The sequence below is a fragment of the Diplotaxodon limnothrissa genome, linkage group LG23 (genome assembly GCF_057381915.1).
Source record: "Diplotaxodon limnothrissa isolate DT_005_m linkage group LG23, D_limnothrissa_male_GT1.1, whole genome shotgun sequence".
Classification (NCBI taxonomy): Eukaryota; Metazoa; Chordata; class Actinopteri; order Cichliformes; family Cichlidae; genus Diplotaxodon; species Diplotaxodon limnothrissa.
In genome coordinates this window covers 25797098-25824559 of record NC_140617.1, presented here as the reverse complement: position 1 = coordinate 25824559, position 27462 = coordinate 25797098, and the positions used below count along the sequence as shown (strand labels likewise).

The 27462-nt window shown below is 41.1% G+C and overlaps 1 protein-coding gene and 1 non-coding gene across 2 annotated transcripts in view; both read left to right on the top strand.

The window, feature by feature from the left end:
- The window catches only part of LOC146608185 (inactive dipeptidyl peptidase 10-like), a 144888-nt gene that overhangs the window by 35274 nt on the left and 82152 nt on the right, over positions 1–27462 (top strand). The window lies entirely within an intron of this gene.
- On the top strand, positions 19236–19308 carry trnar-ccu (transfer RNA arginine (anticodon CCU)). The gene has a single exon. It is a non-coding gene; the product is annotated as a tRNA-Arg (tRNA).

The window sequence follows — 27462 nt, the reverse complement described above, 5'->3', positions numbered from 1 at the left end:
TCTCTGTCAAAACCAAGAATCCCAACCAGTAAATTAAAATCATTTATAGGTTCCCTGGGGAGGACTACGACTGTTTTTTTTCCTGACATAAATGAGTGTGAGCATAAAAAATTGTAATTAAAATTATAAGGCTTGAACTTTGATTTGATACAAAAATGTCCATGTTATGCTTATTTGCAGGCTTGTCATTTGATTTGTGGGACATACTAGAATAGGTTTGGTTGCTTTCATGTGGAAAAAAGATACAGTATGTTCTGCTCAGTTTTAGCTCCTGTCTCCTTAAAACCCAGTGACTGAGAAGCCCAGTTGACTTTGTATTGGTCAAAAAGGTTTTGCCATCTTGGATTGTTAGCAGTACTTTGGCATTGCAGTTATCAGTGCATAACTGATAAAGGTGGATGGCTCACGGCTGTGAGCGCAGTGCAAAATTTAGCTTTGTCTTGACTCTTATGTTTAGAACACAAGACCCATATATTCCTACATAACATGGTCGAGTATTTAAATGACAAAGGGAAGAACTGAAACAATATTAACATGGAGCGTCACAGGCAGAAGGGATATCCTGACATGCGAGGGTGCTTGTTAGACCCAGCAAACTTAATTTTTAGAGTCAGCTGCTGGGTTCGCAGTGTTTCAGGGGTTTAGTTGTATTTCTGCTCAGAGATTGCTCAGAAATCACTCTCACAGTAGAGGTCATTCACTAAGTGTCAGAGCACATTAATAACAGATCGAGTTAAATAATAGCTTACTAATGCTAACTAACAGCAGCTAACAGAGGCCAACAGCAGCTAACAACAGCTAACACCGGTTGACAGTGGCTAACAGGAGACAACAGTCTCTTCAGACTACAGTTTTTGGTACTTCTGCATTAGTTTTATCTTTCAGCCCTGGAGGCTGCTGCTTGGGAAGGACAAGACTACATTATAATTAAATAGTTTTAGAGTTTTCTGAATGAATAATAACTTGAGGCAAGAGTGATATTTTCTGTCTTTTAGTAACCACCATCATGTGTATGCCACAGAGAGCCAGAGAAGCACTTCTCCTTAGTCTTTCAAAACTTTAAACCTGCTCTTATCAGGAACCTGGCTTTAAACACCCCACTTCCTTATCAAAACACCAAACATTAAACTCAGAGCCCTGCAGGTTTCCATCCTGGCAGCAGGTTAATTACACCTGGTGTCCCAGGAGTTAACCAGTCCCTGATTAGATGGCTGGAGCGAAACCTTGAAGGGAATCCGAACTGCTTTGGTTCGTGACCCATTAACGCAAAGTTAACAGGCTTTTTGGTGTTAATCCCAGCACTTTAAAGGTTTGGATTATGAGTTAACGCCCAGTCAAAGTAAAATTGGTGTTAGAAGGTGAAGAAAGGTGAGAGAGAAGAGGCCGCGAGGCTCACTCAAAAATCAAGGACAGACATGATAATAAATTCACGCCGTTGAAGACAGTTAAAACAGTTTACAGTGCACAGCACACAGGAGCACTGTGAAGAAGCACACACATCCACATGATGCACGCATGCATCATATAGAGGCACCGAAGCACCAACCAGCTTCCTGTGCACTGTAGAGAGGATTTCTGCCTCAGGGACATCAGTGAACTTCCGAAACGCCAGCAGAGGTCAGAGAGGGAGGGATAGAGCGAGATCATTTCCATGTGGTCTCTGATCCCGCCTCTTAAATATTTAATAGAGGAGGCAAGAGAGTCCAGTCGAGGCTTTGAGGATCATCCCTGCCGTTTTTCTTTCATCTCCCACCACCCACCATGTCTTCTGTGCTCCACAGCTTCCATCTTCTTCATCCTCGCTCTCTCTTTTTTCTTCCTCCTTTTCAGCCCGCTGCCCTCCTCCTCCCTGCTCGTGACCTCATGCCTTTTTTCTTTGCATTTTCATCCGAGCGCTGCTCATTACATCAAGCTCATTCACACACACACACACGCACGCACACACACACACACACACACACACACACACACACACACACACACACACACACGTGTTACTGCACGTCTGATCATTGTTACTCACTTTACCGTAGCCCTTGAAGCTGAACTCTGAAGAACATCTCTATTCAAAGATGCATTAGGCTGTGGAAAGCAGCTGAAAGGATGAGGACGGAGAAAAGATGGAGTTATGTACTGAAAACAACGAGCATGCTTACCATATCCATGGCAGCTTTTATGAAAATGCAAATTAACAAATGAAGGTTTAGCTCCTGCTACAATCTCTCACATCTGCTTGGCTTTAGGGGCGAATCCTGTTATAAAGACTAGAGATGGACCGTTACGATATTACATATCGGTCCGATACTGACGTAAATTACTGGATCGGATATCGGAGGGAAATAAAAATGTAATCCGATCCATTAAATATCAAAAAAGCACCTCACAAAACTTGCGACATGGCGTAACTCGGCTCATAACCGTAGCACGTCGGAGCAGTGTGCTCACGTGATAGAGCCGCTGCGTGTATTTGTAGCCTCGGTAGCAATCCGGCATTTCATCTCCGAGGAAGTTATCCCAGAGAGAAGTAAAGCAAGTGTGTAAGTTCATCTCTGAATGTTTGTAAAGCATTCCCGCGTTAAGCTTAACAACCGATATATGGAGCGACTGCCTCTCTCTCCCTCTCTCTCCTGCTGCTACTTCAGTCATGAAACTGATCAATGATCAGCTGATCGGCTTTTCTGTTGCAGTCCGTCTCTCTTGCTTGTCTATCGCCCACTTCGAGCCAGAAAGAGGAAACCAGCAGCTGAACAACAGCAGCACGTTTAAGCTTGATAAGCTGTTGTTAGAATTTATTTAATATTACTTTCTACACCAGGATCTTTTTCTACGTAGCTGTCGGCTGGTAACTGTGCAGGGGCGGATCTAGCAAAGTTTAGCCAGGGGGGCCGATAGGGCATGAACAGGGAAAAGGGGGCACAAAGACATACTTTTCTTTCTTATTCTCATTTAAAATGTCTAGCTTTTAATAAATAATTATCCGAATCTTACACCCAAAGTTTTAATATGATGTAAAATGTATAGAAGTCCATTACTGTATATAAATTCAAATTCAAATTTTATTTGTCACGTACACAGTCATACACAGTACGATATGTAGTGAAATGCTTGGACAACTGCTCGTGACCTAAAGAAAACAAAAAAAGGAAAAGGCTATGAATAAGATAGGAAATAAATATGAAAAATTAAAAAGGGTAAATTTAACTAGGAAGGAATAAAATATAAATTAAGGTTAAAAATGAAATAACTGTACAACACAAATTAGAATGAAGGGTAAATTTAACTGGGAAGAATAAGATAAAATATATAAATTAAAGTTGAAAATAAAATAACTGTACAACAAAATACACAATATAGAACTATATAAGAATGTATGAAGAAATCTAAATATAAATAAATATATACACAATAACAGCAGCTGTACAAGTATTAACCGGAAATGAAGAATATAGTGACCAGTGTTGTGCAAAACCAAAGTCCAGAAAGTCCAGTGTGTGTGTAAGAACCATATGTGTGGGTCAGTACTGTGTGGTGGTGTGATTGAGAGACCATATCGCCTGCGGGAAGAAGCTCCTCCTCAGTCTCTCTGTGTTGGTCTTCAGGGAGCGGAATCGCTTTCCTGACCTCAACAGAGAGAACAGTCTGTTGTTGGGATGGCTGAGGTCCTTCACGATCTTCCTGGCCTTGGTCCAGCACCGCCTGCTGTAGATTGAGTGCAGGTCAGGGAGCTCGGAGCGGATGGTGCGCTCAGCTGACCGCACAACCCTCTGTAGAGCTCGTCTGTCCTGCATGGTGCTGTTCCCGAACCAGGTTAAGATGTTTCCCGCCAGGATGCTCTCTATGGTGCACGAGTAAAAGTTCCTGAGCACCTTGGAGGGCAGTTGGAAGTCTCTCAAGCGTCTGAGGTGGTAGAGACGCTGTCGGGCCTTTTTCACCACGGTGTTGATGTGACAGGACCATGACAGGTCCTGCGTGATATAGTAACTATTAAGTCTAATATACCCTAGTAAGCTATACAACTTTTTCCTTTGGGAAGGTACCATCTGTGCAGTCTGCAGTTCTGTTGAAGAAAGATGTTGAATCTATTTAATTATTCTTGAAAAATAATTTATTTCGGTGCATTTTTTTTCACACTGCATCAAATTAAAGTTGATTACGTCGAATAAGCATCATGGGGTGGAGGGCGGGGGGTGGTTCCCTATTTTTTATTTTTTTTTGCTGGAGTTTGCAACCCTATTAGTTAGGTTGCTTACTCTTTAAAATACCAGAATAGGGAGGATGGAGTAGGTTTAAGTTTATTAGATTCCTCACTTTTGCTGAACTATGAAATATTTTGGGTGCAGTGTATTTTTTGCATATTGGTATAACAGAATAGCTTTAGTATTTTGTTTTGTTTTTTAACTTGAGTATGAACTTATACAAAAAGCAGCAAGATATTTAAAAAACAGTTTAATTGATTAAAAACACACTATATCGGATTCATATCGGTATCGGCAGATAGCCAAATTTATGATCTCGGTATCGGACATAAAAAAGTGGTATCGTGCCATCTCTAATAAAGACATCTGGTACAAAAGCTGTACACTAATTAAACCTGAAATACTTTCAAAATAAGAGTTAAAGATTTAACAGGACAAAAAAAAATATTCAACTTTGTAATGCTGTTTGTGAGAACCTGTGTTGCCATAGAGGTTATCAAAAGCTGACTACAAATTGACCCCGATGTGTATGAATCTGCGTCCATCAGCTGACACATTTGATGTTGTCGCACACTTCCAAATAAAGAGGAGCAAGCTGGTGAATCAGAGCGGAGATCCAGCCGAAATATTTCATGACGAGCAAATCAATCATCAAGCTGCATACCGGGAGGGTAAAACTGCTTTGTCATCCGGCCATTTGGCTTCATATTAAAGCTTCTGGGCCTTTATACTACATGTGCAGACCTATTTTAAGCTCTGCTCTTATTTCAGTTAACGGTGGCTAAGCTTTTTCCTGCTCATTTTCCCCTCAGCTCTTATTTTACCCTAGGAATCAACTAAAGCAGCTTTGCTTAATTTCCCAGTTCAGTGTTTGTCTTTCTCTCTGAAACAGATCTTCTTAGCTCCTCTCTCACACACACACATATATATCTATATATATATATCTATATATATATATCTATATATATATATAGATATATATATATATATACACACACACATATATGAGAGAGAGAGAAACTAGGCACTAGTGCTGTTGAAGATGAAGACTGAGGCTTGGATGGAGCTCTGACTGAGGTGTCTGTGAGGTGGAGATGGGGAGGACGTGGGTTGCACAAATGAGAGTCTGAAAGGGGGAATGATGGAAGAGCGCTGAGAGCTAAACTGCGCAGAGTGGAGGCTGATTGGCTCAAAGAAGACAGGAAAGAAGATGATTGGACTAGAGTAATGAACTATTTATCTATAGCAAACTGACATGAGCTCATAGAAAAGCATCTGAAACCTGAGCTTGTGGGTCACAGAGGTTTCTGTTACACACAGTTACAACATTATGTGAAAGTTTCAAATGTAGTTGGGAAACCACTACGACCAACTACTGTGCGCAGCCAGCTGAGCAGCTTTAGATTAGAAAGTCTGCCTTACTCCACTCCAGACATGGATGTGGACAGTGTAGTTTGCACGGGAAACACTGACTTGTCTGCGCAACACTGGTCTGCGAACACTGGCCAACTATTAACCGAGCTGCAGTGAAACTGAAAAGTGCGACAAACCTGAAATGGAGCACACTCACCTTCAAAGTAAAAGTTGCACCTTGAGTAGTGGTGGTTGCAGTTGTTGCACCCTGTTCTCTATTTGTTTGCAGGCCAATCTGCACTGCACCATTTCACTGATTTTTTTTTTCCTCATTTCAGAATTTTTCAAACCGGAAATTCCTATAAAGTTGGTAAACTGAAGGCAACCAATTTGAGAGCAACAGCTTAGTGTTAGAAGAAAAAGACAGAAATCGTCAGAGTTTACTGATTTCAGGGGAGGGGGGTGAAACACACCCTGCACGTGGGATTGTTTCCTACACTCTTCTCAAGCTGGAGAGCAAGTATGGAGGGCCACAAGTGCCAAAATGAATTAATTGTGTGTAATTAATTATTTGATGATGTGTTTATTTACTTCATTTTGGCACTTGTGGGCCACCACAGTAGTTCCACCAGACCAAAAAATAGTGATTATGTTATTTATTTATTTTATATTACATTTATTGTTATTTTAATTAGGTCATTACTTATTTTAATCGTTATTAGCACTGAGAGCTAAGTAAGTGGATCTTGTTCTCCCATGTTTTCTGTGAATGACAATCAAAGCTCCCTTAATCCTTGATATGATCTGACTTTTAGAACCACTGGACTGCACATCAAAAGCAACATTTCTAGACTCTTTGGGATTTAAGTTTTTATTGATTTTGCAGCATATACTTAAACCTGTATAAGTATATACATTGCTCTGATCCAGTCTTTCAGTTCAGGATGTACTGTAGTCTTCCAGTGCCTAAGGATAATTCTCGATGCAGTTACCAGTCCAACCATAACAACCGTAAAAATATTATTATGAATTCTTGGAATATGAGAACGGTCTCCTAACAAGCACAATTCAGGAGTTAAGGGCACTTCTAATCCAGACCAACCTTTTAAAAGTGTGACGACTTTCTTCCAAAAAGGAGCTATAAGGGAACATTCCCAAAAACAATGTAGGAAAGTCCCCGCCTCAATTTTACATTTCCAACAGAGATAGTCAGCCATAAGCTTCATACAGTGTAATCTTGTTGGAGTATGACTATAAAGACACATCTCCTGGATGCACTGGTACGCATCTTTAGTGATGTATCCTAAGGTCATCAGGTGTTTTGGGTCTCACAACATCATACACCCTCGCCCAGGCGACCCAGCCGGGGGTGATCAGGCCCCGACTTGCGTACCAGTAGCTACCCACGGATCAGCCCTCTTGATCCACAGCCACCTTGTGGCTTTCTCTGCCGCTTCACTCACAGCCTGGATGGCCCTCTTCTTGGCTGCCCCAGTCACGCCCAGCCGGCCTAGGACTTTGCAGAGTGATCGTCCTGCAAAGCCCCTACAACCCACTTCTATGGGCTCATAGAAAGTCTTCCAGCCCCTTCCCCTGCACTCCTGCACTAGTTCCTGGTACTTTCCTCGTTTCCTTTCATTGGCCTCCTCAATCCGCTCTTCCCAGGGCACTGTGAGTTCCAGCATGATCAGCTGTTTTGAGGCCTCAGAAATTATTATTATGTCTGGCCGGAGTGATGTTTTTGCAATGTTCTGAGGGAACTTTAGTTGTTTACCCAGGTCAGCCTGTAGCTGCCAATCAGAGGCTGTGTTGAGGAGGCCAGTTGTCAAATGTGGGCGCACCTGGGGTTTCTCTCCAGCCTTAATAAAAGAGATTGCCTTCCTCGGAGCATGATGATGCTTGCTGGTGCTGATTGCTGAGGCAATCTTTTCAGCAACTACTCTGAGCACCTGGTCGTGCCACCAACGATACCGACCATCGGCCAGGGCCCTTGGGCAGCTGCTAAGGAGGTGTTCTAGGGTCCCTCTTCCAAAGCACCGTGGACAGGCAGGTGTCTCGCTCTTTCCCCACAGATGGAGGTTTGCTGGGCTTGGCAGAGTGTCGTATACTGCCTGCACTAGGAATCGGATCCGGTGGAAGTCTGCCTGCATGATGTTTGCCCAGGTGACCTTGCGCTGCAAGGTGCTCTCCCACCTTGTCCATGCTCCCTGCCGCTTAAGGCCTACAGCTCTACTTACTCGCTCCTCCTCCACACCTGCTCGGACCTCTTCCTGGAGTAGCTGGTGTCTCTCCTCTCCCTGAGTTCCCGCCTCAATTTTACATTTCCAACAGAGATAGTCAGGCATAAGCTTCATACAGTGTAATCTTGTTGGAGTATAATAATATCTATGCAGAATTTTATATTGTATGCATTTGCTCCTCGCCTCCTTAACATAAATCCCATTTTCTGCCAAAATGCCCATCCATTTTTTGTTTGAAATTGGTGCATTTAAATCTTTCTGCCACAAAAATGTAATGTTCGAACATTCCCCACTTGTGTTATCATTTACCAACCTATAAAAACATGATGTTGTGTGGTGCTCCTGAGGCATATTTATAAAATTTAGAACAAGATTTTCATGTCCCCTTCTGAACTTCGATGTCACACAGTGTCTAATTTGCAAATTTCTCCAGAAATTTTCCTTCCCTTCCAATTTGTATGTTTGAACAAGGTCTCTATAGGACATAAATTCCCCATCTTTAAATAAGTCACTAATAACATTTATGCCATGAGACTGCCACAGTTTCCAAAACATTTTTTTTCCCTATACGAATAGCTGGATTGTTCCAAAGAGATCAGTAAAACTGCACATGAGGTGATATCTTAAGAATTCTATGTATATTGAGCCAAACCTGGCTAGAATGAAACAAAATTGGGTTCGTTGAAGTGCAGCTTTGAGACAGCATACCTTTTGGATCAAAAGGAGTATAAATCTCAGACTCTATACTTAGCCATTCCTTTCCGGCTGGATTTTTTCCCCAGTAATTAACCAATTTTGCCATCTCGAACGAGACTGAATATAATCTTGGATCAGGTAAACTTAATCCACCCTTCTCTCTAGGAGCATATAATTTACTTAGCTTGATTCTTGCCCTTTTCCCATCCCACAGAAACTGCTTAATTAAGTTTTCACACTGTTTAAAGAGACCGGGCGGTATCGCAATTGGTAACATCATTACTACATAGTTAAATTGGGGAGCTATAATCATTTTTACAATATTTATTTTGCCCCACAATGAGATTTTTAATTTGCCCCATTTTTCTATATTTGTTTTTATTTTTAGAAGGACTGGGTCAAAATTAAGTTTGGGTAGGTCCTCCATATCTTGGTTTAGTCTAATCCTGAGATACTTCATCCCTCTAGGTACCGATTTAAAATTGAATTTTTCTACCATGTATGGATAGCATAGTGGGGATAGTGGCATTACTTCAGACTTTCCCCAGTTAATAGTATAACCTGACAGCTCAGAGAACGCCTTTGTGGTGTCCATTAAATGCGGCACTGATAAGAATGGATCTGTTATAATAGCAAGAATATCATCAGCATAGAGGAGGAGTTTGTGTTCCTGCTGCCCACCTATGACGCCTTTAATCTCCTTGTTTGATCTGATACTCACTGCCAATGTTTCTATAAAAATTAAGAACAAAAGGGGGCTTAAAGAACAGTGCTGACGAGCTCCACGTGACAAACTAAAGAAGGATGAAACCATACCATTTGATATTACCGCCACCTTTGGTTCTTTGTATAGCACTTTAACCCAGTTTAGAAAGTGTGGACCAAACCCGAACCGCAACAAGGTTGAAAAGAAAAGCTCCATTCAACTTTGTCAAAAGCCTTCTCTGGAGGAGAAAGCTGCTATCTTTAGACTGGCTCAACTATATCAAAAGGAGTAGCTTTTGAATGTCATCTGAGGAAGAGCGTGTTTTCATAAATCCAGTCTGATTTGGATGTATGATGACACCCAGAACCCTAGACTCTCTGACTACTGAAGCTGCATTTTTGTGGTCAGCGGGTTTTTGAGCTGTAACACTGTCACAGAGTTAAAGGTGCCTATAACAGATTAAAGGCGAGTTTTCTGCAAAACTGCTTTGGTTAGTGTATGATGGTATTCATGGTTCCATGTTAGCTCCATAATATTTTGTCTTTATAGAAGCTGTTTAATAAAAACATGGTTAGAGGAGCCTTGGAAGCACTTATTGAATGCATGGAAGACTTACTGGCCAGGCCTCCTGATCTAAGCCTTTTTAACCCCCACATATGGAAGTTGGAAACTGATCTGTGTCTTCTTCCTGTCCTTAGACGTACACACACACACACACACACACACACACACACACACACACACACACACACACACACACACACACACACATTAGGGCAGAGAGACACCTTCAGGCTGGTTTGCCTCTCATCGTCGGCTCCTCCATCTTCATTTTTTTCCCCATTTCCCCCTCCAGCTGTACTCATTACTCTGTAGATGGGATGGGGGGCCACCGATTGCGTGAGTGAGTGTGGGTTGTGTCTTCAGGGCTTTCTCTCTGACACCTATCTGTTTGCATTCAGACATTTGGCAGTGGTGAAGGGCCAGCTGGCTACCAATCTCCTCGATTGTCTCGTCTTGCTCTCATCTGAGGGGATTTCAGATGAAGCGTTGGTCCGATTTGTTCTCCGATGACACGCTGAGCTATAATCCCGTAATGTATTTCTGAGGGATGCTGAAACACTAGATATTGCAGAAGGCCTCTTAGTCCCTGAAGTGATACTGTAGGAATAGTGGCATGACATCATCGCAGGTAAAAATACCACAAAGTGCTACACTGTAAGCCTCCATGGGAATATTACTATAAGTACGGCTGCAGTTATCAGGTTTAAATGTGCAGCCAGACTGAGTGAGAGATAAACTCCTGTGGAGAGCTTAGAGGGGATCATTTCTTAGCGAAACTGATGGGCTGTGTTTAACTTGACTTACAACGTGACTTCAGGTCAATATTCAACATAATATACAGGTTTATTTGGGGGGAAAGGCATTCTCTGTTCCAAGGAAGTTGTCACCCCTATTATGTGTGTTAGTGAAGGAGGATGATTATTACACAAAACTTCTAGATACACATTAACTAACACTTTCTGGACTTCATGGGGATGGACTCTCATGAATACACGGGGCTCTGTGCCCAACTGTTCACTCAGTTCACTCCACCCCACAGTTGTTGGCTAGTGGGGTGGAGGTAAGCTTGGCAGTTTTCTTGAAGAGTTCTGAGTTCTGTTGGTTCATGATTTATGATCAAGTCCCAGGCTGTTAGTTCTTTTAATTTTAATATTATATCCTGGCTTATCTTTGTTTCTAGTCCTTGGTTCCTGTGTTGAGTATGAGATTTTGGAGTTAAGGTCTGTTTCTGTATCATATCATGACAAGAGCTTGCAGTAAAGTACAGCCACACAGATGTTCCCTTTGCCCACAGTGTAAAGTATTCTGCTACCCTGATGAATCGCATGCATAAAAAAAAACAAGTAATTTCCTTCCTCAACCTTGAGATTTAAATTTTGTGCTGAGAGCTTATGTAGCAAGCTAGACTTTACAGGATGTCTTCATGTGTGATGTGATTGGTTGTCATTCACATTTACCTGTTACTACAGGCTACAGTGTGACTTCCCTTTTATGATAATCCTGTAGGTGTGTGTTGTCGGCTTGCACCTGTTTGCATAATCTGATTACCTTTTTCTTTTTGTCATTAACAAAACCATGAATTCAAATAAAGTAGTTAATGTAGCTGAATATGAATAACCATGAGCTGGTAAAAGCAAACATCATCTTTTTGTGTTTACAGTAAAACAAATAAAAATAAACTTGAGCTTTCTTGTAAATGTGGTGTCCTGACTGAAGGCCTAAAAGAAAAAGAAAAAGAAAATGAATATTATAAATAATAAAATTATCTTTGTTTCTAATGAGCAGTGACAGGAAAAAGGATTACAGTTAAAGCTTGCTGCTGCCTATTTTAAGCTAAAGTTTTCAGCTATTGTGGATTTCAGCACCATGGACAGCTCTGCTTAAACTGACACTTGATGTTTGCATTATTATTTTAATATTTTATAAATGTTTTTGGAAAAAAAACTTTATCACCGTGCACTGAATCTGAAAACTCTTCAAACTGTGTTTTGGATTTATTCTCTTCACTCAGTATCTCTCCACATACTCTTATTTCCACACTGGTATATGTCCCAAAAAACACAAAACAAAATGAAACAACTCAGAGTCAGAGTAATATAAATTTTGGCTTAGTCCAGCATATGAGTAGCAGTACACTCTTCATTTACAAAAGTCTTTATGCTATATAAGTAATTCTTATTATTTATCTTCAGTTCACTTTAGTTTCTGTCATTTTAGAGCACAGATTTGTTTGTTTTAGTTGCCTTATTATTTATTCATCTTAAGTTTATTTGTGTTAGGCTCTGTTTAGTTTTTATTAGTTTCAGTGACAGTTTCAGTTTTTAAAAAAATCATTTTAATATTTGTGGTGTTTTTAAACTATTTATATTAATAATAATAATAATAATAATAATAATAATAATAATAATGGATTGGATTTATATAGCGCTTTTCAAGGCACCCAAAGCGCTTTACAATGCCATTATTCATTCACTCTCACATCCACACACTGGTGGAGACAAGCTACGGTTGTAGCCACAGCTGCCCTGGGGCAGACTGACAGAAGCGAGGCTGCCAAATCGCGCCATCGGCCCCTCTGGCCAACTCCAGTTGGCCAGAGGGGCCAACTGGTGTTGGCCAGTATACATTAATTAATAGTTTCAGTAATTGCTATTGTTTAATGACTGTTATTAATTAGTTTAATAATTATTAGAAATGTTCACATAAAGCTTTTAGCATGTAAAGCAAAAATGAATTAAACAAGCAAAATTAAGAAGAAAAATAAAAAATGAATTAAACACAAAAAATAGCGACAGTTATTGACGAAAAAGGTGTTTCCTGTGGAAGGACTTTTATTTTGAAGCTGTTGCCGGAACCTCGCGTTGATTGTTAGCAGCTTTGTGGCTCGCGCAGCTAAAATCGTCGCGCGGCAGGTTTGTGATGTTATTACCGGGCAGAGACAGACCGAGACTCCGAGACGATGACGGCCGCCAGCAAGAAGAAGCCCAAAGAGTCTCAGCAGGATGAGGTGGGATGACTCGCTAAAACCACACAGCGACACAGACAGACATCTTTAATTTTTAATTTTTTTTATTTTTATTTCTAGCTCTAATTAGATAACGTTCAGGCGCGTGTGGTCTGCGCGATAGCTACAGTGGACAGGGACCCCGCGCTTTATTTTAAATCAAATTTTAACGAAATTGTTTATATTTTACTTGTAAGAATCAAATCTGTAGAAGTTTATCTTTTCCTTCAAGGAGCTTTCCTTTTCCTCCTTCCTCTCAGTAATTTCACACTTTTCCAACTTCAGCCTGAATCCGCGGAGCTCAGGCACGGCTGCAGCGGCACAGCGAGCCATCAGAGCCGGCTGACAGGGATGCAATGTTCGCGGTGTAACTCCAACAGGTTGTCCATGATCATGTAAATAATTCAGGGCGCGTTTGTGGGAAAAACAGGCCGGGAGCTCCGTTTGTGGCGACGCTGGTGACTTTGAGTCCTGTTTTGTAGATGCTTTGGCTTCGCAGTTCTTTAAGTTTCCTCGGGTTTGTTTTTGCGTCTTTCTGATCAAATTGTTTCGTTTTTGGTTGTTTGTTTGTTAGTTTTTTAGATTCTTTCGTGTGTTAATCTGCTCAGTCTGCGCATAATTGTTGTGTATTCATCACATGACACAGACAATAATAACAGGTACAGCATATTTATGGTTGAGTGGTGCAAAGATGTTGGAATAGATTAGGAATGGATAACTCGTTGCTACATATACAGTATATATTGACTATTAATAAGTATATAAGTGGTATACAAACATGTACAGCAGAATAAAATATTCCCATGTTCATTTTCAGTGTTTATGTTTCGTTTTGTGTCTCTTCATTGTCATCTTTTTCATGTTTTGGTGATTTTGTGTCTTTTTTGTTGTTGTTGCTTTGAGCCTTTTTAGTCTTCCTGTTCATCTTCTTTCTTACTTCTTGTGTTTGATTCCCTTTTGTCTCATTTTGGTGGTTTTGTGTCTCAGTTTTTGCATCTATTTTTTTTTTCATTATTTTCAGTCTTGTTGTGGTAGATCTGGCAGGTTTTTGAGTTTAAATGTTGTGTGTCTTGTTCTTTATCTCTTCATTGTCATCTCTTTTGATTTTTGTTTCTCATCTTTTTGTGGGAGTTTCTGCCTGTGCTCTTACTGTTTATTTTAAATCCTTTGTGTCTCGTTTTTGCATTTTTGTATTTCTTCCTGCTCAACTTATTATTTCTTAATTTACTTAGTAAATGTGTCACATTTTGACTCTCTGTGTGCTAGTTGTGTCTAAATCCTGTCTCCATTTGCTTGTTTTTCATCATTGTGGTAGATCGTGGTGTTTTCTAGTTTAAATGTTGTTTGTCTCATTTAGTGTCTTCATCGGGTCATTTTAGTTTGCTTTTTGTTCATCTTTATTCTCATTACTGTCACGTGTTTGTGGTAGCTTGGCATTTATGAAGCCTTGTGTCTAATTTGTCGTCTCTTTGAGTTTGATTGTCATTGTAGCTCCTGTTTTAGTAAGTTCGTGGGTTATTTCAAAGTCAAAGTCAAAGTCAACTTTATTTGTCGATTCTTCCACATGTACAGGACATACGGAGAATAGAAATTGCGTTACTCTTCAATCCCTAGATAAATAGCAAATGAACATTTAAATATATTTAAATATAAAAGTGATTTAAAAAAATGCAAGTAAAATAATTAAAAAGTAAAAATTTAAATAAATACAATTTTACATATAACAAGGAAGCTATACAATATACAATATAATGGGTAAGTGACATTGAGTGTAAACCAGGCAGAGTAGTGCAAATAGGCAAATAGTGCAAATGGAGATTTAGTAGTGTACGGTAAGAGAAAGTGTAACAACAAAGTCTTATGAGGTAATGGCAGTCCAATGCTCCACAAAGTGACTGGTAACTGGTGCAGGCCAGTGAGTGAGTCAGAGAGTGTGTGTGTTTGTGTGTGTGTGACAGAGTTCAGTGAGACCGTGGAGGAGAGAGGGGAGAGGGGGCAGAATCGGGAGGGAGTTAAGCTTCCTGACAGCCTGATGGATGAAGCTGTCCTTCAGCCTGCTGGTCCTGGCCTGGAGACTCCGCAGTCTCCTCCCCGACGGCAGCAGCTTGAAGAAGCTTTGCATTGGGTGTGTGGGATCAGCCGCTATGCAAAGGGCTTTTTTAGTGAGACGGGTGCTGTAAATGTCCTGGAGGGAGGGGAGAGAGACACCAATGATCCTCTCTGCAGCTCTCACTATGCGTTGGAGGGTCCTATGACAGGACGCATTGCAGGCTCCAAACCACACAGTGATGCAGCTCGACAGGATGCTCTCGATGGTGCCTCTGTAGAAAGTGTACATGATGGGGGCTGGTGCTCCTGCTCTTCTTAGTTTGCGGAGAAAGAAGAGACGCTGCTGTGATTTCTTGGCCAGTGCTGTGGTGTTGTACGTCCAGGAGAGATCCTCTGTGATGTGCACACCCAAGAACTTGGTGCTGCTCACTCTCTCCACAGACGCTCCGTCAATGGTCAGAGGAGCATGTTGGGTGTGCATTCTCCTGAAGTCCACAACAATCTCCTTCGTCTTCTCCACATTCAGAGAGAGATTGTTGTCAGCACACCACGTGGCCAGGCGTCTCACCTCACTTCTGTAGTCGGTCTCATCCCTGTTGCTAATGAGACCCACCACCGTTGTGTCGTCCGCAAACTTGATGAAGAGGTTGGAGCTGTATGATGGAGTGCAGTCATGGGTCAGCAGAGTGAAGAGGAGGGGGCTCAGCACACATCCCTGCGGGGCCCCCGTGTTTAAAATGATGGTGCTGGATGTATTACTGCCAACCCGTACTGCTTGAGGTCTTCCGGTGAGGAAATCCAACAGCCAGTTGCACAGTGAGGTGTTGAGCCCCAGCTGGACCAGTTTTTGAATGAGCTGTTGGGGGATTATGGTGTTGAATGCTGAACTGAAATCTATGAACAGCATTCGAACATATGAGTCATTTTTGTCCAGGTGTGTGAGTGCCGAGTGGAGTGCAGTGGAGATGGCATCATCGGTTGAGCGGTTGGGCCGATAGGCAAACTGGAAGGGATCCAGGGAGGGGGGCAGGACAGTCTTGATGTGTTGCATGACTAGTCGTTCGAAGCACTTCATCAGGATGGGAGTAAGTGCAACAGGACGGTAGTCATTAAAGCAGGAGGGAGAGGACTTTTTTGGAACCGGAATGATTGTGGTGGCTTTAAAACATGTGGGGACGACAGCCTGGATGAGTGATATGTTGAAGATGTCTGTGAAGACATCAGTGAGTTCCACTGCACAGTCTCTCAGTACACGACCAGGAATGTTGTCAGGACCCGGAGCTTTACGTGCATTGATCCTGCTGAGGGATCTCCTCACGCTGTCCGGTGACAGAGTCATCACCTGGTCACCAGGAGGGGGTGGGGTCTTCTGTGCAGTGGTGCTGTTTTGGACTTCAAAGCGAGCAAAGAAAGTGTTCAGCTCGTTCAGCAGGGGGATAGTGCTATCACAGGTCTGTGGTGGGGGCTTGTAATCTGTGATGGTCTGAATGCCTCGCCACAGGCTCCGTGAGTCTCTGCTGTCTTTGAAGTGATGAGATATTTTCCTGGAGTACTGTCTCTTAGCCTCTCTGATTTTGTCTTTCTTTTGCTCATTTTCAGTGTTTTGTGTGTCACTTGGAATCAAATTGTGCACATTTGTTGCTAGTTTTTCGGTTGTTTTGGATCTTTGAGGAGCTTTGTGCCTCCTTCAGTCGGTCTGTTTTGCACATGGATGTAACCAGGGTTTAGAAATTAGTGTGGTACAGATAATGTTTTTGCCGTTACGCTTTGCTCTTTTGCAAGAGTGACTATGTCTGTAGAAACATGCAAGATGAAATAACAAAAGTAGAGAATTATGGCTTCATTTAAAATGAAAACAGCACAAGGGAGGAAGTTACTTACTCGATGGCTCCTGTCCTGCTGTGCCTCTGATTCACTCCTCCTGTCTAAACCAACCAGTTATCATTTCTCATGAGTCATCGGCCTAAACGCGGCCCAATCAGGCGCGGTGTAGGGTGGGCCATAATGCTGTAGAACTGAAGTCTTTTCAAAGTAAAAGCCACCTATAGCATCTCGTCTCTCCTAAAACATCTGAATCTGATATCCCGAGCCTCTTTGTGGTAATTTTGCATATCTGTGGTCATCGTTGTTTACATTCGTGTACCAAATTTTGTATTTGCACTTGTTTATGCCCCATTTTACTAATTTCTGACCTACTTATGGTAGTTTTGCACATATTTGTGGTAAAACTGTTTCTCATTTTGTATTTCTGTGTTACACCTTATTTTGTGTCATTGGCTCGCAGAGATGTTATCTTTGTCTTATCTGTTATCTGTTGTTTACTATCTTTGGAGTAATTTGTTGTTGCTCTTTTATCTCATCTAAGTAATTTTGTATTTGTTTCTGGATGTGTTTCATGGACGCTCTGCATTCTTTTCCCCACCAAACAATAATCTTGATTTTATTTTGGGTCTAAAAGTTGATTTTTATTTATTCCCTGTGAGTTTGAAGTCTGTTTTGCAAGAGAAATAAACATGCAAAAAGAATGCAGCTTAGAGTTTTCTGCATAAGAACAGATTCTTTTGCCTTTAAAACACCAGGAAACGATAAGTCTCAAAACATTTACTACCATGCAAGAGAAGGATGAGCCGAAAATGATCAATTTGAGAACATTTTGGGCATTTTTAGCTTGAAGAAAGACTCAAATGTCAAATCAGTTGACACGACTTGGATTGATTTGGTTTACTGATTAAATCACTAAGCGCCTGCTCTACAAAAAACTAGCACACAACAGGAAAAAGTAACTGTACAAAAACATTTAAGTTTTTACAGATACTTAATTTACTCGGAAATAATCCCTCCTTATTGTTTTTTCAGTCTTGGCCTTTGTCTTTGCATTTTTTTTTGTCTGTTTTTGGTGTCTGTTTGCTTAAAGTGACTGGATAATACTCCTGGTAATAATGTCTTGGGTTTTTATTTCGTGGCATAAAACGTGTCCTTGCCTTATTATGTCCGAGGTCGATCTGAGAGGCTGGAAATTATAGCCTTGGCTTTCAGCAGGTTCGGTTTGTCGATGTGTGTCTTTGCATCTGTCCCTTTAACTCTCTTCAGTGTATCCTCAGCACACAAACACCGACACGCATGCTTTGATTTGCTCGCCTGCCTTACTTCCCACTGAAGGGAGTTTGATCAGCAGACTGTTGCAGTGAACTGTGTCTGCTGAAGCACACTCACACTGTGAGCGTACGGTGAATTAGCTCCGAGATGTTGAACCAAACTCAGAGAGGAGTCGATGGCCCAGTGGTGTGCAAAGGAAGCTCTACCCACTGCTGAGCGTGTCTGAGGTTTTCCTGCTTCGGTAATTGAACAGTTTCACCTCTCACAGCAGTGGATGTGATATAGATTGTTCTGGACACGTTTGTGCCTTTTATACTAAGCATCACACAGATTTATTCAAAGTGGGTTTGTCATAATAATCCTTCAATAACACTAAAGTCGGCATCCCGCAGCAGCGTGCAGCGATATGAACAGAAGATGAAAGTGTTGTTCATCACAGAAGATCTCAAAAAGATCTAAAAAAAAAAGGTATACTTAGTTTACTTAAACTGGTGAATCTGTATCCTACCAGAATGAAATCGCCGCTAGTGCTTTCTCGTTGAGGCACAAACTGTTTTTACAAGTATTAGGTCGGTTTAGCTTCACACTGCACAAAATCAAACCCTTTCTACATCACTCGATTAATATCACAGCTTTTTTTCCAGTCTTAAACAGTTGTGTGCTTGACTGACAATAGATTTAAGACTTTGTATATAACCTTACCAGCCACTTTATTAGGTATAACTTGCTAGTACTGGGTTGGACCCCCTATTTGCCTTCAGAACAATAGATTCAACAAGGTGCTCAAAACATTCCTCTGAGTTTTTGATCCATATTGACACGATAGCATCGCACAGTTAGTTGTGTAGTTGTGCTCTCATGTGTATGTGTGGGTGGTCATATTTAGAAAGGTTTGTGGCTGTATTTTTTTAGATTTATACAAGAATTGTGTAAAATGAAAAAACTGGGTGTATACTGTGAAAATGCATTGGTTACGTTTGTTACCTTTCAGACTGAATCTACACTCACCAAACATTTTATTAGGTACACCTTGCTAGTAAAGGGTTGGGACCCCTTTTACCTTCAGAGCTGTCTTAAGTCTTCATAACAGAAATTCAGCAATACTCTTTAAAGACTTAATGTAACTAGAGCCAGTGATCCAGATCTTAGTTACTCTTTGGTCCTTGTGTGGTTTCATGAGTCTCCACAAACAACAGAAACAACATCCAAACAAAGTGGAGCTCAGAGCAAAGCTCAGGAGCCGAATAGACATGTTCTCCATTCTGCTGAAGGTCACAGTGGATCAGCTGTACACTGAACATTATGCAGCATGTTTGGGGTCCCTCTGTGCAGCCTCAGTGGCCTAATGGATAAGGCACTGGCCTCCTAAGCCAGGGATTGTGGGTTTGAGTCCCATCTGGGGTGATTTTCAGCACAGTGGTGCAGTGGAAGCAATATGCAGTACAACCATGATACTGGTCTTGTTTTAGAGGTATTGTAACATAAGAACTACACATCTCAGCTTACTTGGCATTATTCTTCAAGTTTTCTGGACTTACATAACCATAATTAGTTTCAGCCATAATAATCAAATAGTTTCTTGCTTTTGTTATTTGACAGCTTGTGTTTTGAATAGAAAAAACATGCAGGATTTTAATATGTTGTAAATCTACACAGGTATCCATGTTTTCTTTCTGTGTGTGCGTGAGCTGTTAGGTGGCAAAGTCTGAGGTTGTAATGGTTCTGTTGATGTGTGGGCTCAAGCTGGCAGAGGCAGGGTTATAAAGGTGTTTTTTGTCGATTGTTAAGGCCTTTGCCTTAATCCCTTAAGCCCTCGGCTATTTTCTGAAATTTCCACCTGGAAAACAAAAACCTCCCAAATTTAGTCAGTAACACGTCCACAGCTGTGAGGCCAAAATGAACAGCCCTGGGCTCTATTGATCAGAGGCACTTGTGAGAATTTAGAATTCAGTAAGTCGCCAGACGAGAATAGGATTTGACAAACTAGTAAAGTATACTTAGTGTACAACTTCCAAATGGTCAAGACTGTAAATTAGAAACTAAAGCCAGTGTTGGACTCAGTTGGGAGAGTCAACTGAGGTTTTGACATGCAGCACACAGCACAAAACTGTTACCGCTATAATGAAATAGCCCAGAGAGAGCGAGGTTGCACTACAACACCAATTTTGCCTTTCTGTAGCAACCTGAAAAACCTGTAGGATATGAAATGTGCAAGAGGTAAGAATTCTGAATCAGGTTGTCGATTTAACAGTATGCGTTTCACTCCAGTTGGCATCTTCAGCGATTCTTGAGGTAAGAGCCATATTTTTCTGCATTTCTGTTTTTAATAATCTGCAATAATGAGAGTTAACCCAACAAATATCTAAAGATTGCAATGGTGAACCCGCTGAATGAATAACCATGTAAACAGGGTAACATTTGGGTAAAATCCTGTATATTTAACTTTTGATCAGATTCTGAATTGATGATCTTTGATGTCCAGCTCTCCCACAATATCCTGCACTCACAATGTGCTCAACGATCGGGCTTGAGTACACATCTGTTTGCCTCAGCATCTTGGCCTCTCTCTCACGCTTGGTTCCTTCCTCGTACACATGCTCTTTTGAAGCCTTTCAACAGAACACCCATATGGAAAAGAAATAGTAAAAACGTATAAAAGACTTGCATAAGATGTGGCCTACTTCATATAGTGAATCATATAAGGCTTATATGATTTACTCATTTAAGTGGCCACTTTCTCATTACTTTCATATATTGTTTTAGTAAGTATCCAAAACATCCAAGTTGCCTTTATATAATTTTTCAAGGGATCTTATATCTGTTTTCGCTCTTGTATGCTTTTCATACAAGTTTCACACAAGACAGATACAAACTTTATAAGATTTATATATATCTTTTCCATATGGGCAAGGTCCATGACTTTATGCTTTTTGTGGCACTAATACGTTACAAAAGCAGCTACTTTTAAGCAGGATTGCAGTGCTCGGGCACTGATAGCAATCATACTACATGCATGATGTGCCAGTTTGAACTGAAACTGGTCCCACCTCTTAAAGCAGGACAGGGTTCCTCAGCTGTTACCAGGCACAGCATACAATGATTACACTAATCAAAACAAATTAGACTTTGGGCGTCATATGTGCTGAGCACATGGTAAGTCTGACTACAGTCTAAACAAGTCCTTCACATAGGAGGCGACATGTGCTGTGCTGACTGCTAGCTAGTGCAAATGGCCCAAAGTTTGCGCTAAGCTGGCTGTTGAGCTCTGCTTGTACTTCACTTTGTTCCACCCGCTGTATTTGTACTACACGCGCCTGCTCTGTGTTATTTCAAAACATGCATCTCTCATTCATGAAGAAGAAAGCTTTGAGGGGTGTGTCGTTTCCACAACACTGCTTTCCTTCTGAGGTCCCCAGAGCCATTGAAAGGAATGACTTTAAGACTGGAGGTCCCTATCCACAGGTTTCTGTAAGAGCGTACGTAGGCTGCCATGACAGACCACTACTTCCGTTGTCCGGTTTTATACTTCCGGTTACTCAAAGCGAGACCCAGCGTTCAGTCGTTGCTAACAACAAAATCAGTTACTTTGTGCGGTAATAAGTGGCTTTACCTGTTCGAAGATGAGCTCGGGTTCAACGTGTGCTGTCGTCGGCTGCCACAATAATTCAAGAAAACTGAAAAACGCATTAGAAACATTTTGCCTTGAGCATCAACAACTTAGAAAGGCCTGTCCGTGCCCACCGCCCTACGCACTGCACTCTATGCCGCGGAAGGAGGATCGGAAACTAGCGTGGCTGGCAGCTTTAAGACTCAAATACCCTCCAAAGAGAGTTTATGTTTGCTCCTTTCATTTTATCGATAAAAAGCCCACAGAGCTACACCCCGACCCGGAGCTTTATCTGGGCTATGACCGACCCCCACCGAAGAAAAGAAGAAAGCTCACTCGGACCACTTTGAGTGTGACAGCTTCCAGTAATATGAACAAAAACACAGAATCTGTACCCGGTAAGTGAAAGTGTAAATGTGGTTTGCCACCGTTTCGCATTTTAAACACGCAATTCTTTACCTTTACTAAATAATAGCCTATGGTGAATGGCGTTAGTATCAGCACTAGCTGGTTATTAGCAGCAAAGTTTCAATTTTAACGAAAGTTTATTATAATAATAATAATAATAATAATAATAATAATAATAATGCCAAAAGATGAGCTCCAAGGGCTGTAAAAGTCTTAGGTTTGTGTTTATAAAGAACATGTTTTTTCAAGTCGAGAAAACTCAAGTAAAAAAGTTAAAGGCAACCTTTGCAAAAATACCAACAGTTGTGACTTTTTTTAGAATGTAAAATAAAATCTAATCACAGTAATTGAATACAATTGTGACAAATTTTTAGGGGACTTAGGAACATTTTATGTTGACATTTATGATTTTGCATTTGTGTGAAAAAATGTAGAATGAGAAATTTCACTCAAAAATATAATAAGCTAAGTGACACTTTACAGTTTCTCTTATGCTAACAGTTTGACTGTACATCTGATCATATTTTTGTCTTATTCAGACTCCACAGTGTTACGTTCAGTGGAATTAGACCAGGCCAGCATCTCCACACAACCCCCTGAGCCACATCTGCACTCAGTCCACACACAGTGGGAGGATCCTTCGCAACAAGACCATCAATACTGCAACAGGTCTCGCAGAAAAGATGTGCAGGATAAGATGACTCAGTGTGATGAAGTTGCATATTTCATTCTTCAAAATGATGCAGACGCTTTGCTGTACACTGGGATAGCCTTAGAAACATTTAACACTTGTGTCGACACTGGAAGGATATGAAAACAATGACACTCATGACACTTATGAAATTAAAGAGTAACCGTGTAATAGGTGACCTAAGCCGCCAGTTTCATATATCACAAAGCATGGCCAGCAAGATCATCTCACACTGGTTAGACAAGCTGGAGGAAGTTCTCCGACCATTAATTCCATGGCTGCCAAAAGAAACTATTCAAGCAACTATGCCTGAAGCCTTCAAGAAGAACTTTCCAAATACTACATGCATTATAGACTGCAGTGAGACCCTTTTACAGGAACCCAGAAATCTGGGCTCAAGAGGGGAATCATACAGCCATTATTATTCACACAACACAGTCAAATATTTGGTTGCTGTTGCACCATGTGGACTAATCATGTTTGTGTCTGCGGCACACCATCATTAAGTTTGCAGATGACACCACGGTGATTGGCCTCATCAGTGACAACGATGAGGCCGCCTACAGGGAGGAGGTGGATCGTCTGGCTGAGTGGTGCGACAGAAACAACCTGCTGCTTAACACCGAGAAGACCAAGGAGCTCATCGTGGACTACAGGAGGAATGCTGACCCACATCCACCCATCCACATTAAGGGGACGGCTGTGGAGCGTGTGAGCAGCTTCAAGTTCCTGGGAGTCCACATCTCCGAGGATCTCACCTGGACGACCAACTGCTCCAAGCTGGTCAAGAAGGCTCACCAGCACCTCTTCTTCTTGAGGACTCTGAGGAAGAACCACCTGTCCTCAGACATCCTGGTGAACTTCTATTGTTGCACCATCGAGAGCATCCTGACCAACTGTATAACAGTCTGGTATGGGAACTGCTCTGCCTCGGACCGTTGCAGAGGGTCGTGAAAACTGCCCAGCGCATCGCCAGAGCACCACTTCTTGCCATGAAAGACATCTACAGGAAGCGGTGTCTGAAAAGGGCTGGGAAAATCATCAAAGACCCCAGTCACCCATCACATGGACTCTTCATCCTCCTGCCCTCTGGGAGGCGCTACAGGAGCCTCCGGACTAAGGCCACCAGGTACTGGAACAGCTTCTTCCCCACAGCTGTCAGACTCCTGAACTCTGCCTCCTGACATCTGACCCACGTTAACACATGGACTGAACATACACACACCCACAATGGACAACTGTACCCTCAAACACACAATAATAACATGGACTGAACCACCACTCACAACCACTAGCACTAACACAACCACAGGGCAGGGATAGCTCAGTAGGTAGAGTGGTGGCCCCATGATCGGAAGGTCGGGGGTTCGATTCCCCTGAACAGCTACCCTGAGGTACCCCTGAGCAAGGTACCGTCCCTACACACTGCTCCCCGGGCGCCCAATGGCTGCCCACTGCTTCACTGAGTGAATGGGTTAAATGCAGAGAGGGATTTTCCCTACGGGGACCAATAAAGTACTCTTTCTTTCTTTATATAGCCTCTGTAGGAATTATATCTCACTTATCTTAACTGCACTAATAGCTCTGTGTAAATAATCATTCTGTACATTTGATAATTTTTAACCCTACAACTGTTTACAACTTGCATAGTTCCCATTTCTGTATAGCTGTATATCCCAGATTCTGTAAAGTTATTTATTTCATATTCTGTATAGTTTTTCATATTTATATCCTGTTCATAGCCTGTACATAGCTTGTACTCACTACAGCCTGTACATACTTATAGTTATAGAATATTCACAACATACTTCATACCGTGTACATTATAACATACCATAATAGACCCATTTCTGTAATATACTCACATATCTATATTATTGCTAATATATATTGTAATATATCTATATCACTAAAGCACTTCTGGATGGATGCAAACTGCATTTCGTTGCCCTGTACCTGTGCATGTGCAATGACAATAAAGTTGAATTCTATTCTATTCTATTCTATATGGCGGCCGATGTAGTGACAAATTTATCACAATGGACTCTGGAATATTAACATACCTAAAACCTGGTGATGAAGTCATGGCAGATAGAGGTTTTACAATTAAAGACTTACTCTTTGAGAGAAAAGTTAGATTAGTAATACCTGCTTTCACAAAAAAACGTAGACAGCTAACTGAGGAACAGGTAACATACACACGTCGGATTGCAAATGTAAGAATCCATGTTGAAAGAGCAATCAGACGCTTGAAAGTCTACAAGATACTTTCACAAATTGTTCCTATAAGCATGGCTCCTAAAGTAGACAAGATACTGAGAATATGTGCTGCTCTAGTGAACTTAAGAGAGGATCTCATTCGTAATACACAATAATTGTGTATGTTATGAACAATTGTGGACTCGGGGATATTAAGATGGTTACTCAGGACATAAAGTTGTGTAGTGTAATGCAATTATTTTAAAATTTGATGTACATATATGTAGAGAGTAAATAATTCCAGGTCTCACTCTTTTATCTTGTGCTCTAGAAGAAAGGTTATGTGATACAGTGTGTGTGTGTGTGTGTGTGTGTGTATATATATATATGTATTTATATATATATATATGTATTTATATATATATATATATATATACATATATATATATATATATATATATATATATATATATATACACTGAACAAAAATATAAACGCAACACCTTTGTTACTGCTCCCATTCCCCATGGGATGGACGTAGAGACCTAAAATTCATTCCAGATACACAATATAACCATCCCTCCCAAACAGTGGTCACAAATCAGTCCAAATGTGTGGTAGTGGGCACATCTGCTATATTGAGATAATCCATCCCACCTCACAGGTGTGCCACATCAGGATGCTGATCTGACATCATGAGTAGTGCACAGGTGTACCTCAGACTGCCCACAACAAAAGGCCACCCTGGAATATGCAGTTTTTTGCGCTATTGGGGGTCTGGGGAGCCAGAACCGGTCAGTATCTGGTGTGACCACCATTTGCCTCATGCAGTGCAACACATCGTCGCATGGAGTCTATCAGATTGTCAATTGTGGCCTGTGGAATGTTGGTCCACTCCACTTCAATGGCTGTGCGAGGTTGTTGGATATTCGTGGGAACTGGTACACGCTGTCGTATACGCCGGTCAAGCACATCCCCAAGCACATTTGTCATTCATTTCCCACCATATGTTACAACTATGTACATTTTAGTTGTATTGAAATATTTAACAGATTTCATATTGAATGTCTCCTTTCATTCACAAGACAGAGACCAAACTCTGCAGACATGTTGGTGTCTGACTGTCCCATTTATAGTTGTAACATGCATTAAACCTTGCCCATTATCTTCAAGTATCTCTCATTTAACTGAAACCGTCCTGCTGCATACTCCTCTACAAGTCGAGGTAAGAAATATGAGAAGTAAAACCCTCTCAAGCGTTTTACTTGTTCCTTTACAAATGCTTCATCATATCGCACTGTAAATGAAACATGCTCAGTAGGTGTCCAGATCACAAGTGTGGCAGTCTTGCGCCCTGTGCAAAACATTGTAAGTTGCACTTGCATGTAATAGCCTCTGCTGCCAGTTTTCTGCAGCTGCAGTTCCTCATCTACCAGTTTGATATCGCTGCATTTCTGGGTAAGCTGCTCCGTGAGTGAAGGACAAGTCTGCACAGGACATTTTGTTTCTAGAAGCACATCTGAGTCAATGACCCCGTCAGGACTCGCAGAGAGCCATGGCTCCTGGATGCTGATAACACTACCCATGTGAAGGATGTTCATACCCTGTTCTTTCAGCTGATGACAAGCTCTAACTTCATTTTCTTTACCATAGTTTGTTTCATAATTCCCACGAAAGGAAGGGTACATGTGCTCAGATAAAAATTTGTCATTTTTTGTGGTGGCACGTACTGGAACTTTTTTAGCAGAGCTTGCTGTAAGTCTGATTTTCCTGCAGTTGTGCCACAAATCAGATGCACTTTGCTCTTTTGTTTCTTCTTGTAATTGTTCTGCTTGCTCTTCAGAAATTTGAATGTATGCCTGGTAGAATGCCCTGCATGGATTACAGCTTAGTTTGTAACTGTGTGCTTGGTGTGGCTGAAAAAATTGCTCATCAACTTTACTGTTGCGGTGAGGACCTGCAGATGGCGAGGCATTGTAACACTTTCCAATTAATGTGTTCTTGAGGAGGAAAAGTGGCTTCACTGGTGCTTTGCTAACACTGTCAATAAAGTCTTGATGTGTAAGGTGATATGGTGTGTTAGGGAGAGATTGTGTCACTGCAGTCCGGGAGTTCACATCATACTGCTGCTCTGCCCTGTGATGTCTGAAGTTTATCTGGCTTAGACGTTTAGGTTCAAGGTTCTTTGCTGTCCCTGCATTCCACCTGCGCTGCTCGTCTGTACACGCAAGCCCTGTCTTTCCACTGATCGCAGCATTCTGCACCTGTAACAAACATTAATAGTTTTTTCTCACTGTCAATACTCAAGATTTAACATAATGAGGAAGTTTACACTAACAAAAGCAGTACACGGTCGGTGTCCTGCATGTTATAGATATGACCCTGGGTCAATACACCTGAATCATATCCAAAACAGATATAAACACTGGCAAAGTCACCCATATTATCCATTTCATATTAATAGTCAGTTACTTTTTGATGCAGAAATATACATCCACAGTCTAATTTTTTTCAAATTAGTGTGTGTGTACAAATATACATACATACATATATATATATATATATATATATATATATATATATATATATATATATATATATATATATATATATATATATATATATATATATATATATATATATATGTGTATAT